Here is a 12,898-nt window from a genome sequence, read left to right on the forward strand (position 1 = left end):
TTAGGTTCAGTACCTAACACCTGTGAATTAAACTGACAAAGGACAGATTACAGAAGAAAGTGTATACACATTTTTGTAATAAAGGTAATATTAGTAAGGGTTGTTTGTACAAACCCATCTCAGTGCTGACCTCTGTGTCCAGTAATAATGATTGTTTCCCCCTTTCCTGGTAAAGGAGAGGGTAAAAGGAAGATCTTCACAAAGGGAAATTTATGTCCTGCTATTAGGCAGATGGAGAAGACAGAGAGACCTCTGCCTGTACTGCTTCTAATTGCCTGCAGCTCAAAACAATTCTCCTGCAAAAGTGGCACATTTTGAGGTGACATATTCTGAATGCCTCTGCTATCACTACTGAGTTTTGCATAAGCAAAAGTCTTTTGTTTTCTTTTTCTTTAATTTTATTTTTTATGTTTTTAAATTTACATCCAAATTAGTTAGCATTTTTTAAAAAAAATTTTTAATGTTTATTATTTTTGAGAGAGAGAGAAACAGAGCACAAGGGGGGGAGGGACAGAGAGAGAGGGAGACACAGAATCTGTAGCAGGCTCCAGGCTCTGAGCTGTCAGCACAGAGCCCAACGTAGGGCTCAAACTCACAGACCGCTAGATGGAGATGGTGACCTGAGCTGAAGTCAGCCGCTTAACGGACTGACCCACCCAGCAGCCCAAAGTCTTTTGTTTTCTATGATGATTTTCTTTTCCATTTCTTCCCTGTTTAAAATAATTTGTGCAGAGATAGAATGGGACAGAAGCATAAAGCTCAGCCTTCTCAAAGACCTATCCTCCCTCCACCATTTTTGAGGCTTTTGCATTCCCCATCTCTAACTCACTTCAAATTTGGACTCTGTAAATCTTTATCAGGTTCATATTTCTGCTCACGTTATTGCAACACATCGAAACACATCAGACTGTAATCACATTCCACAAGGATTTATCCAGAAGCCACTCGGTACAGGAGACTGTGCTATGCACTGAAAATGCCCTGAGAACAAAGCACACTGACTGCCTGCCCGCCCCTGTCCTCAGCGAGCTGACGGTTTGATGCATAAGATATAAAAAAAAAGTAAGCAACTTCCTTTATGAACTGAAGTGAAAGCTCTGAAGGAAAAGAACAGACAGCCAAAGTGCAGTAAGAGAGAATAGAGGGGGGCCTACTTGAGCCAGGGGACTCAAGGGATGCCTCTCTGGAAAGGTGAGCGGTGGAGTACACAAAGGAGCTAAAGAGTTAAACATTAGAAAGAGCAAAAGGAAAGACTGTGGAAATGTGCATTTGAGGGAACAGAAGGACAGAGGTACATAAGAGGAGATGAAAGAAGGAGGCAGGAATGTGTTTATTCAGGAATGCGCTATAATTTACTCCTGCATCCTGAATAGTAGTTGGGATTTCAGTCTAAGTGCAGCAGAAAGTTTGGAAGGATTTTGGAAAGGAAGTGACATGATCCGATTTACATTCTAAAAGGGTAGTGCTGGCTGCTGTGTAATACAGAACAAAATAGAAGGAACAAGAATGAGGGCGCCTGGGTGGCGCAGTCGGTTAAGCGTCCGACTTCGGCCAGGTCATGATCTCGCGGTCCGTGAGCTCCAGCCCCGCATCGGGCTCTGTGCTGACAGCTCGGAGCCTGGAGCCTGTTTCAGATTCTGTGTCTCCCTCTCTCTGACCCTCCCCCATTCATGCTCTGTCTCTCTCTGTCTCAAAAATAAATAAAAATGTTAAAAAAAAAAAAAAAAGAAGGAACAAGAATGGATGCAGGGAGAACATTCTGGAGGTTATAAAGTGTCCTTGCAAATGCTAATAGTGGTTCTTACAACAGTATATAAATATTAGCTGTCCCATAGGAACCATTTTTTGAAGCCCAGAACTATCGCAATAGGTTAAGAGAGTGGGTGCTGAAATTTCATCACAAATTGAGACTGATGCCAGAGATTCACTAAACTGAGAGAGTACAATAGCATGGTCAGGCATAAGTAGTGAGAACCCAAAAAATGAGAAGAAAGAATATTCCAAAGACATAGTGAAATTATAGCACTTGGTGACAAAAAGGGCTAGAGGAGACAAGAAGGAATCATGAAATATAATTCTCAAAGAGTGATGTGACTCAGACCCAAGACCACACAGACGCTAAATGGCATGTGTCCATTTGGAGCTCTGCTTCGTACTTTCCTCATCTATTAGATGAGCATAAACTAGGGTTTCCAGATCATGGTGGAGCTGGATCAAACAGCTAATAAATATGAGCACTTGGAACAGTGTGTCAAAAACTGTAGCCGGTTCAGAACACATACAAACTTTGTTTAAATAAATTTAAATAAAATGTCAGATAGCCCCCAAGTTTTGTTTTGACTTCAAATAATAGCAATTCCATATGGCAATCTAGGAAAATTTTAAGTTAATATGTACAGGGTCATTTTAATATAAATTTTGTTGACTTATATGATTTAGCTGCCCCATTTTATTAACTTTTATTTTGTATTAGTTATTTTATATACACTCGGTACTTCCTTTAGAAATCTTGCTTATTCGTTTTGTGGCTCCCTATTGAGTTTAATAAGATATTTACTCTTAATAATGTAATAATTCTAGGCAAAACAGTATGAGTAGTTTGAAATTTATTTTCTGACTTAATAATATATTTAAGTCTCTAGATAGATCAAGGCTCTATCTTGTGAGGCTAGGATCAACCAAGAAAATAATCACCTTCCAAATGATGAGTAAAGGTCTTCAGACATCAGACAAAACAAAAAGGCATTCTTTTACTTAGAAGCATTTTTGGGAAAGGTCAAAAAAGGAAGTATTTTTATTTGAAGGATGATTCATATTGCTCTTTCAGTGATTACAAATCAGTAGAAAGTGTTTCATTATATTTCAATACCTAACTTACAAATCAAATAGCTATTGGGGTCATAAGTATTTACAATATATAATAAATTTTTCAGTTACAAGTGCTCATATGAATCAACATTCACATTTTTATTCTTTTCCTTCACAAAGGGATTAAGGAATTGAAATCCCTTTAATTGTTACTAAATCCTATTCTGAACTTGAATTTGCTCTTATGGAAATCTTAAAGCACTGGAAGTTTGAACCCAATCTCCTTTTAAAATAAACGCCATTTATTTCTTGCAACTTTCTTTTAATAATTGTTTAAGTTATTTAAATGCATGCAGACTTTTACCGAGTGTTGAAACTATGCACCAGCACTAAGGGTATTAAAATTAAATGACTCATTTCCTTTATGATCAAGGTTGCAAACCTTTTCTTGCTATTATGTTGTGAATTCCAGCAAATAACTCCACAGCCATTTATTGAATTTTTCTTCTTTCAGGTATTCATATTCCAAGCTCTTGTACAGTGAGTGAACTGGTAACATTTTTCAATAAACCTCAAAATTTCATTTTAAATGCCTTGCAGCAAAGACAATACTAGCTATTACCTAGCAGAGGGGTGAGTCGCTTTAGACTTTCTGAGGTTTTGACATTTAAAAGAAGTCCAGAAACATAGATTAAGAACATCTTAAATTAATGCTGTAGGTTAACATTCAGTCAAGAACACATTTGCCATTAACTATTTTTGAAGAAATCTCCTTCGTGAAAGAAAATAATTTGCCTTCTTTCCTAAACAAGATATCCTCTTGTGAGTAGCTTTGAAATATAATTTCCAAAACCACAAAGCATCTTTGCTCTTTTTCTGCAAATAGAACAATTCTAACACCTCTGCTTATATCGTAACATCATTACATTGAAAAAGAAAAAGTCAGAAACTCTACAACCGTAAAACCTGGCAACTACTAAATGTCAATTTTTAAGAGTTAGAACAAAACATTACTGAGGAGCTCTAAGAATCCTGGTAATTGTTTAAGAATTTTTTGAAAGATTGATAGTACTATGTAATGGTTGTGAACTTTTTCATCTCCTTTAAAATCAACTTTCTGGCCTCCTTTAAAATGCTACTGAAGATCAGTTTGGCTTCAGATGGAAAAATATTTTAACCCATCAATTACTGATAAAAACATGGTCTTCATACTTTTGGTAAATTGCATTTCTAGTTTCTGGTGCTACTAAGGACAGCAAGCCATCCATCCATTGACAGGACCCCCCAAAGGATGTCATATGTTTGTGTCATATTTATGAGATGCATTAGGGCAAGGCTATGTGCAATACCAACTATTAAAAACTGTATCTGGTCATAGTACAATTTCTGAAGGTATCTTTCACTCTCTCCCTTTATCTTCTCTATTCAATCTGTCTCTAAAACCTGCCATTCCTCCATCACCATCTCTCTGCCTCTAGTGTTCTTTCTTCTTCTTTCCCCAATTGTCATCATCTTATACCTGAATAATGATGATATTCTCTTAGCTCAGTGGATCTCAGATATCAGTCTGAGGAGACATGTAGGCACGTGACAAAGTTTTACTGGTACAAGAGAAAATGAGAAAATAAGAACAATGCAATAAGTCTTTAATAACACCAACTGTATTCATTTTAACGTTCTGTTCTTTGCTCTGGGAGAGTGTCCTTCCCACTAATTTGATGTTAAAATTTGGTTCCATTCTGAAATGGTGAAGGTAGCATGTGGTCATTTACTTTTTATCTTTGTTGTTGCTTTTTCTTTCTTAACGTCCTTCCTTAACAAAACAAATATTTGACAACTCTATAAGTTAGATCTCAAGAATTTTTTTTATGAACTTTACTGATAGATAAAATCCAAAATTCTGTGAAACAGTAGTAGCTGATCTCCCTGAGCTGGTTACCTCCTTCGAAATTCCAAACCCCAGGATGAGGCCAAACAGATGTAATGGATGGCATGATGATTATAGTTAATGATACCATAGCTATTTATTCGAAAGTTGCTGAGAGAACAGATATTAAAAGTTCTGATCACAAGAAAAAAAGTTTGTAACTATATGAGGTGATGAATGTTAACTAAGCTTATCATGGTGATCATTTTGTAATATTTACCTATATAAATATATCAACACGTGTCTCAAATGTCAACATATCCATGATATCATAATACCATTCTGTTGTACACTTCAAACTTATACAACATTGTATGTCAATTAGATCTAAATAAAATCAGGGGCAAAAAGAAACTTCAACCGCTCTTTGCTGCATTCAATGTATCTCAACACCTACAGCAGCCTCTACAATCTGGCCGTCCTGTATCTACTTCACCTAAAGGAGTGAGGCAGGTAGCCTCATTGTCTCCCACACCCGCTATCCTTGCAGCTCCATACTTTCAATTATGCTCTTAATTCCTGAAAACAAAACAATAAAAAAAACAAAATAACTCTCTCTTTCCCCAATTTAAATATTCCTGAAACTAAAAAATTCTATTTATTCCTGTAAGTGGTTGTTCATCCTGTTTACTTGTTCTAGTTCCCTTCTAGAGCCAAATTCTCTGACTTCCTGTTCTTGCTGGGTCAGCCAACTAATCTTAATCTCACTGTCTTGATTATTTCCGGAGTCTGTGCAAGTTCTCAAGGAGGGTGACTTTGAGAAGGATTTTATTAATATAAATTTGAGTTGGGAAAAGCAAAGCCAGACTTTAGAATCTAAGTGCTCTTTAAATTTTAAAAGTATCTAGAAAGTCTACATTTTAGTTTATCATATACATATCAACCTTACAGATAGAGTAGTATTTTGTAGACTCACAGACATGGATAAGTGAGCCAGGGTGCTCATGAAATTTTGTTGTGAATATTTTAGGACAGCATGAAACTTAAATCAACAGCCTGGTGGCTACACTTAGGATAACAGTCTTATCCAGTTTCTTTTCTCATCATTTCCACCCAAACTTTTTAACCTCTTCTCATTGCCAAAGAGCGTTAGACACCCATCACTATGTTAAAGACAATGTAAACTTCTCTGTTTAGAGCAGAATGGTGTGAAAGAGTGTCTATTAAAATGTATGGTGGTTCCTTATTGCCAACCTAAGCTCATTGAATATGTAAATGCATTCAATATATAACATTTTCATAAGCCATCCAAATAGCTTTAAATTATGGGAAATGTATGGTCCTATAATGTTTTAACAAAAATGCCAATTTAAAAAGTAGATTTACTTTTTTTTTTAGGTTTATTTCTTTTGAGAGAGAAAGAGAGATCAGGAGAGGGACAGAGAGAGGAAGAGAGAGAGAGAATCCCAAGCAGGCTCCACACCGTCAGCATGGAGGCTTGAACCCAAGAACTGTGAGATCATGACCTGAGCTGAAACCAAGAGTTGGTCACTCAACCAACTGAGCCACCAGGTGCCCCAAAAGTAGATTTACTTTGAAGAATCACCGTATTTCTGTTGTTCCTTGTGTGCATGTACTGCTTTCACATAGCTGGGTCACAGCAGAAACAGCTCTAAATTGGAATCAGAAAAGCTAGAGTTGAGCAAGCATACTCACAACCTGTGGCAATGTGAATGTGGCCATTTATATTTCTCTTTGAATTTCAGTTTCTTCATGTGTAAATGGGGGAAAATTAAATACCCTTCAAAAAAGTTGAGGATTAAATGAGGAAATGTCTATGAAAAATCTCTGTAATATTATTGCATTACTATAGGGAAGTCTCAAATTGAACAAGTCCTCATTATATTTGTGTTCAAGTGCTGTGACTATAAGCCAAAAAGGAAAAAAAAAAAAAGCAATAAAAGGTATGCTGCCTGCAATCAAAGTCCCTACCAAAATAAATAAGGATAGAAAACACTTTGCATACCTTCAAAACTTGCAACCAATGGTAATACTTCAAGTGGCACAAAAACATTTTTATTGTGCAAGTTTCTGTTTACTGCTAACAAAAATGTATTATTTCTTATTCCACGCAGTTTGATGGACAGGTTCAATTTTCTCTTTGGCTAATACAAAATGAACTACTCAGCAAATAATCGTGCACTGTGTCATAATATAAAATTAAAGAGATTTATGCAGGAAGGAAAAAAAAACCTAATTATATGGTTTTCATGAAAAATCTCCTTGGCATGAGCCATTTCAGTAGATTGCTGAGGTCAAAAGTCAATTTGCAATAGGCTGACAAGGTGAAGAATTGCAAATTGAAATTTCATGCTTCTCTTTTAAGAAGTTCCAGTGATAAAGGATGGAGGAGGCTGTGATAGAAGCCTACAGAGGTGGGAGGGAGGAGAGGAAGGAAAAGTATAGAGGTACAGAAGTTGAAAGTGTGCAGGGAAAAGGGAAGGGAGAAATCGGTGGGATCAGATGTTTGCGAATTAAATGAGAGGCAAGGAAATACCAACAGCGAGAGCCTCCCTCACTTCTGCTACAGCCCAGACCTCTAATTTTTTTTTCTTCAAGTATTAACTGATGAGGTTTTTTGGGTTGACAGTGGGGTTCATGGGGTCTGGAGTGACAACCAAAAAAGAATTCTTTAAGACATCTTTGATGCAAAAAGGTGATTTTATTAAAGCACAGGGACAGGACCTGTGGGCTGGAAGAGCTGCCCAGGGATCAACAGGAGAGACTAATTATATACTACAGGGTTGGGGGAGGTAAAGTCCAGGGGAAGTTTCCAGTGAGATTTTCTTATGCTAAAGAAGACTCATAGGATACTGGAGGACTAGCTATTGTCAGGCTAGGGTTGTTTTTCCCTCTAGCAAAACATTAACATTAAGACAATAAGGAGTTCCTGTAGAAACATTTTACTCTGCCTCAAGTATTTGTCAATGGGCTGCAGGTTATAAGGAAATTTATTTCCATCTGCCATTTCCTCCAGCCTTTTTTTCCCCACACCACTAAGGAGAGGTGATCAACAGGGCTATGATCTCTATCAGTTAACCATTTGTTTTTCCCCTTTCCTTTGTTCTTGGGCAGCCAGGAGTGCCTGAGTAATATCACACATATCCCACCTGGTTGTGGGGGAGGGGGTGTTTGCAGCCTGTCAGCTTGCCTTATGCTCCCTCATCATTAACCATTTGAGAGGGACTGTGTTTTTTTTCATATTGTGTAACTTACTAAAATCGCCAATGCTCTCCTAAATGCCAAATCAAATGAATACTTTTCAACCTCTAGGTTGCAATGGAGCATTTGACGTTTCATCTTCCTGAAACCTCTTCACCATTCTTTTTTCATCTCCTTGAAAGTCTGCTTTCCTCAAAGCCGTCCCTGAATCAGTAGGACCAACGAGGTTTTCATGTGGTAAGAAACAGCATATCCCAAAAAAAGTGTATTCCTCACTCTCACTGCAAGTCCAAGATGGGTCTTGAGGGGCTTCAATATTGATCATCGCTCAAGGAAACAGGGTGACAGAGCCTTCATCTCAACACATTTCATAATCATCAAGGCAAGAAGAAGGGAACCAGCTGACTCAGGCATTGCTTTCTAAGGCACCTGAGAAGTGCTCACTTCTGCTCACATTCCATTAACCCAAGCAAGTTGCATGGCCATAACTTCCCAGAGGCCAGAGAAATGTAATACGACTCTATGCCCAGAAGGAAAAGAACAGGAATATGTATAAAAAGCCCCTGTAACTATATTCTCTCCCTTCCACTGTAAATGTTTCACAAAATTAGACTCTTAACTTGCTTTTTCTACTGTGTACATTCTTCCTGAGTGACCTCATTCACTCATGACACCTGTTGTCACTAGATAACAATAATACCAAATCTACATGTCTTGCCTAAGACTCTCTTATAAACTCAAGACCCATTATCTCTACTTGGATATCCTGAAAGCACCTTTAATTTAACATGTATAATTTTAAACTAATTACCACTTTCACCCTATCCTATCTCCTATAATTAACTATTTGCTGACTCTCCTTCCTATTAAACTATAATTTCCTTTAAACTATGATTCATTTATGCTTGCATCCCCAGGAGCAACAACACATGAATTCTGGGAGGATGTAAACATTAATTCCATAATTGCAATTAAAGACTTTAGATATTACCCTGAAGGAAATGGAGAGCCATTGGACTGCTGTGGCTTGCTATCTTAAGAACAGATTCCACTTGTGCATGCTTGCTCTCTCTCTCTCTCAATATATAAATAAAAATTTAAATAATTTTTAAATTTAAAAAAAGGGGGCACCTTGGTGGCTCAGTCTGTTAAGCGTCCCTATTGATTTGGCTCCCATAATGATCTCACAGTCATGAGATCAAGCCCCACTGTGGGGCTCTGAGCTGACTGTGAAGACTGCTTAAGATTCTCTCTCTCCCTCTGCCCCACCCCCGCTCACATGCATGCACACTCTCTGTGTCTCAAAAAAACAAAAGAACAGATTAAAGGAGGGTCTATGAGTTAACTATTTCTACATGAATTTCCAAAAGACATAGCAACTTAAAACAATAAGTATTTATTGTTTCTATGGGGCAATAATTTGGAAGCATCTAAGCTAGGTCATTCTAGCCCAGGGTCTCTCATGAAGATACACTTGAGATGTCAACTGGGGCTATAGTCATCCCAAGGCTCAACTGGGACCCGATGATTCATTTCCAAGATGGCAGATTCATATAGCTGCTGGCAAGAGGTCTCAGCTCTCTGTTGGCTGTTGGCAAGAGATTTTTCAGTTCCCTACCATGGGCTCTCTTCATAGGGTTGCTTGTGTGTCCTCAGAGCATGCCAGCTGATTTTCCCCAGAGTAAGTGATCCAAGGGAAAGAGGCCAGCACTGCAATGTCTTCTATGACCCAGTACTCAGAATACTGTCACTTGTGCCTTATTCTATTCATCAGCAGCAAATATTTAAGTCCAGCCCATACTCAAGGAGAAGGGAATTCAGCTCAACCTTTTGAAGACTCAGAGTTTGTGAATTTACTTAAGCCTCCACAGAAGGCAAGGGTAGAAACAGGGGACTAGTTAGGAGGCTAGTGCAGTGAAAGGAGATAGTAGGGTGGAATGGGGTGGAAGCAATGGAGATATTAAGAACTGATTGGATGGTTGCCAGAAGGGAGGGTGGAAGGTTGGAAAAAAATGGGTAAAGAGGAGAGGGAGATACAGGCCTCCAGTTTTCAAATAAGTCACAGAACTAAAATGCAGACCATAAGGAATACAGTCAACGATATTGTGAAAGCAATGGAATGGGACAAATGGTAGCTATACTTGTGGTGAACCTAATGTATAAACTTGTCAAATCACTAAGTTGTAACCCTGAAACTAATGTAAAATTGTGTGTCAACTATACTCAAGAAGGAGGAAGAGGAGAAGGAGGAAGGCAACAATAACAACAACCCACTGGATTTTTGATATATTTTGAAAATAGAGCCAGCAGGATTTACGGAGAGATGAAGAAGATGAGGAGATGAGGAGTATATGGAAATGAGAGAAGTCAAGGAGTGGCTACAAGGTGCTTGGCCTGAGCAACCAGGAGGACACAGTTATCACTAACTGAGATAAAAATACTGTGGAGATAGCAACTTTTGGGGATGGTACCAGCAGTTCAAATTTAGACATTTGAAGTGAGACAGAGGGAATAAACAATAAGATAGGAAGAAAACAAAGCATGCTGTCCTCAGAGAAAGCAAAAATGTGTATCAAGGGGAAGCCAGTGACTGATGGCCAAGTAAGAAGAGGACTAGAACTGACCAGGGAATTAGGAAGGAAAGAACATTAGCAACCTCATCTGATGCCACTTCAGTGGGGTGTGGAGAGAAGCCTGAAAGGAGTGAACTTAGACAAAATGGAAAAGGAAGAAGGATCCATCACTAACATTTGAGGAACCAGGGCACAAGTGCAAATGGAGGCTAACACACATTCTCGTCTTTTAACCACTAATTATATCTTTATTTAGGAAAGAATATGAAGTTTCAGGGATTTCACACTACCTGTTCAAGTTGTGGGTTTGATGAGAATAATTATCTTGTTCATTTTCCTTATTTTTGATCAATAGTTAAATCATCACCAATTTACTAAACTTATTAATTTATCATGTCCTATTCGTGATTTTTAAAAAAAAATTTTTTTTAACATGTATTTATTTTTGAGACAGAGAGAGACAGAGCATGAACAGGGGAGAGGCAGAGAGAGAGGGAGACACAGAATCTGAAACAGGCTCCAGGCTCTGAGCGGTCAGCACAGAGCCCAATGCGGGGCTCGAACTCACGGACCGTGAGATCATGACCTGAGCCGAAGTTGGACACTTAACCGACCGAGCCACCCAGGCGCCCCTGTCCTATTCGTGATTTTTATGTGACTTATGCTCAAAAGATACTTTTCGCCTTGTTTCCAGCTTTTAAAAATTTAAGCACACTGCCTTTTTGTAATTTTTCTAAGAAAAGTTTTCCTTTTCTTTCTTTTCTTCCTCAATTTTCTTCTTTCTTGAGCCTCACTTTTGAGGGAAGTTCTTAAAAAAGTAAGACTCCATTTTCTCCTATTTTTATCCCCATGCTGACGTACTCATCCCCAATGACTTAAAAAATTACAAAGTAAATGCAATTTTTTTCAAAGTGTTCAAATGTGTATATATTTGTATCAAAAATGTGAGTTAACGTAATGTTAAAAGGTTGAAAAATTATTCCTCATATATTTTCAAATAGTTTATTTTTCTCTTAAAATACAAGAATTTCTTAAAATAAAAAGTCACAACTATTAATGGAATCAATGTTTAACTCAAAATTATTTAAAGTCAACGGGTTAGCTTAATTTCTTAAATTTAATTAATATTAGTTATTTAAATATTATTAACATCATTGATATTAATTAATATTATTTAATACTTTGTAAAAATAGAACCATTCCCAAGTCTAACCTTAAATAGCCATCTGGTTGTCAGTGTGGTACCATACTTAATGTATATTATATCTAAACATAAATACACAAGAATTGTGTTTAAGCATAAAACAAATGGTTTGTCATTGCAAAACATTCTTCAACCATATGCAACCACTGAGAACACTTCACTAACTCACAACTACCTCCAAACCACACACCAGAACAGGAAGGGAGACAAAAAGAATGGCACCATGGGATCCACTGCATTCATGCTACCTGACAGGAAAGATTTGTAAGGTCATTTTTCTTTCACTTAAGTGTTTCCTTGGCCCACATTCCTTCCACACCTTGAAGCTGTGTCCTTTTCAGAGTGAACACCACCACAGCACATCACCTTCAAAGCTTTTAGGTTTAAGGATTTTGGGCAAGAGAAGTCAGGAAGCTTTTCTTGGGGCCTGAACCATAAGAATCCAGAGAGTGTAATGCTTTGTAACTGAATTTCACCACAGACATTCTATCTCACCCTCCCGACCACTGAGAGAAGAAAAAGGGTCAGCAATGCCCCATTTTGTTTCAATAGTAACCCCATGGATGAAAATCACACCATCAACAATGAGTAAATTAAGAGCTTGGGTCCCCAAGATCCTGGGTCCCCAGGACTTTTTGAATAGTTGAAGACTCTCACCTTCAAGTAGAGGGCTGAGAGCAGTGTGACTAAAATCTGAAAATTATTGGAAGACTTGCATTCAATCAAAAATCAGGGGCATGCAGAAGTCTTTGAATGATCTTTTTTAGCTTCCTAAAATGTCCATGTGAGTACTATGTCAATAATCAAAGTAAGGTCTAGCCAAGAAGGAAAGTCATCTCTAGTTTTGGCAGACAACTGTTTTCTACTTTAAGATCTTTTTATTTTATTGTCAAACCCTCTGTCCTATTTCCTTTAGTCTTAATTTCTTTTAGTTCCAATAGATGGGTTAATTCATGTAAATGTAACATATCTTCCCTAAGTAATCATTCATAGGTGAAAAATCTATAGTTTAGTATATATTCAAATTTTTGAATTAAATCATGCAGAATTTTTTAAATAGTTGAGATCTAAAATTTAGCTTTTCTGGAAAAAGTATCTTCTAACAAGGCAGTATACTTTTTTTTTAATAGTCACTGTGTTCCATACTTAATTTTATGAAAGGCTTAGTCCTCCATTGAGCACATGATAAAACTGATCCCAGATGCAGTTTTTATTTCACTAAAC

This window comes from Panthera pardus, unplaced genomic scaffold, assembly GCF_024362965.1.
Source record: "Panthera pardus isolate Hobbes unplaced genomic scaffold, ASM2436296v1 HiC_scaffold_10, whole genome shotgun sequence".
Taxonomy (NCBI): domain Eukaryota; kingdom Metazoa; phylum Chordata; class Mammalia; order Carnivora; family Felidae; genus Panthera; species Panthera pardus.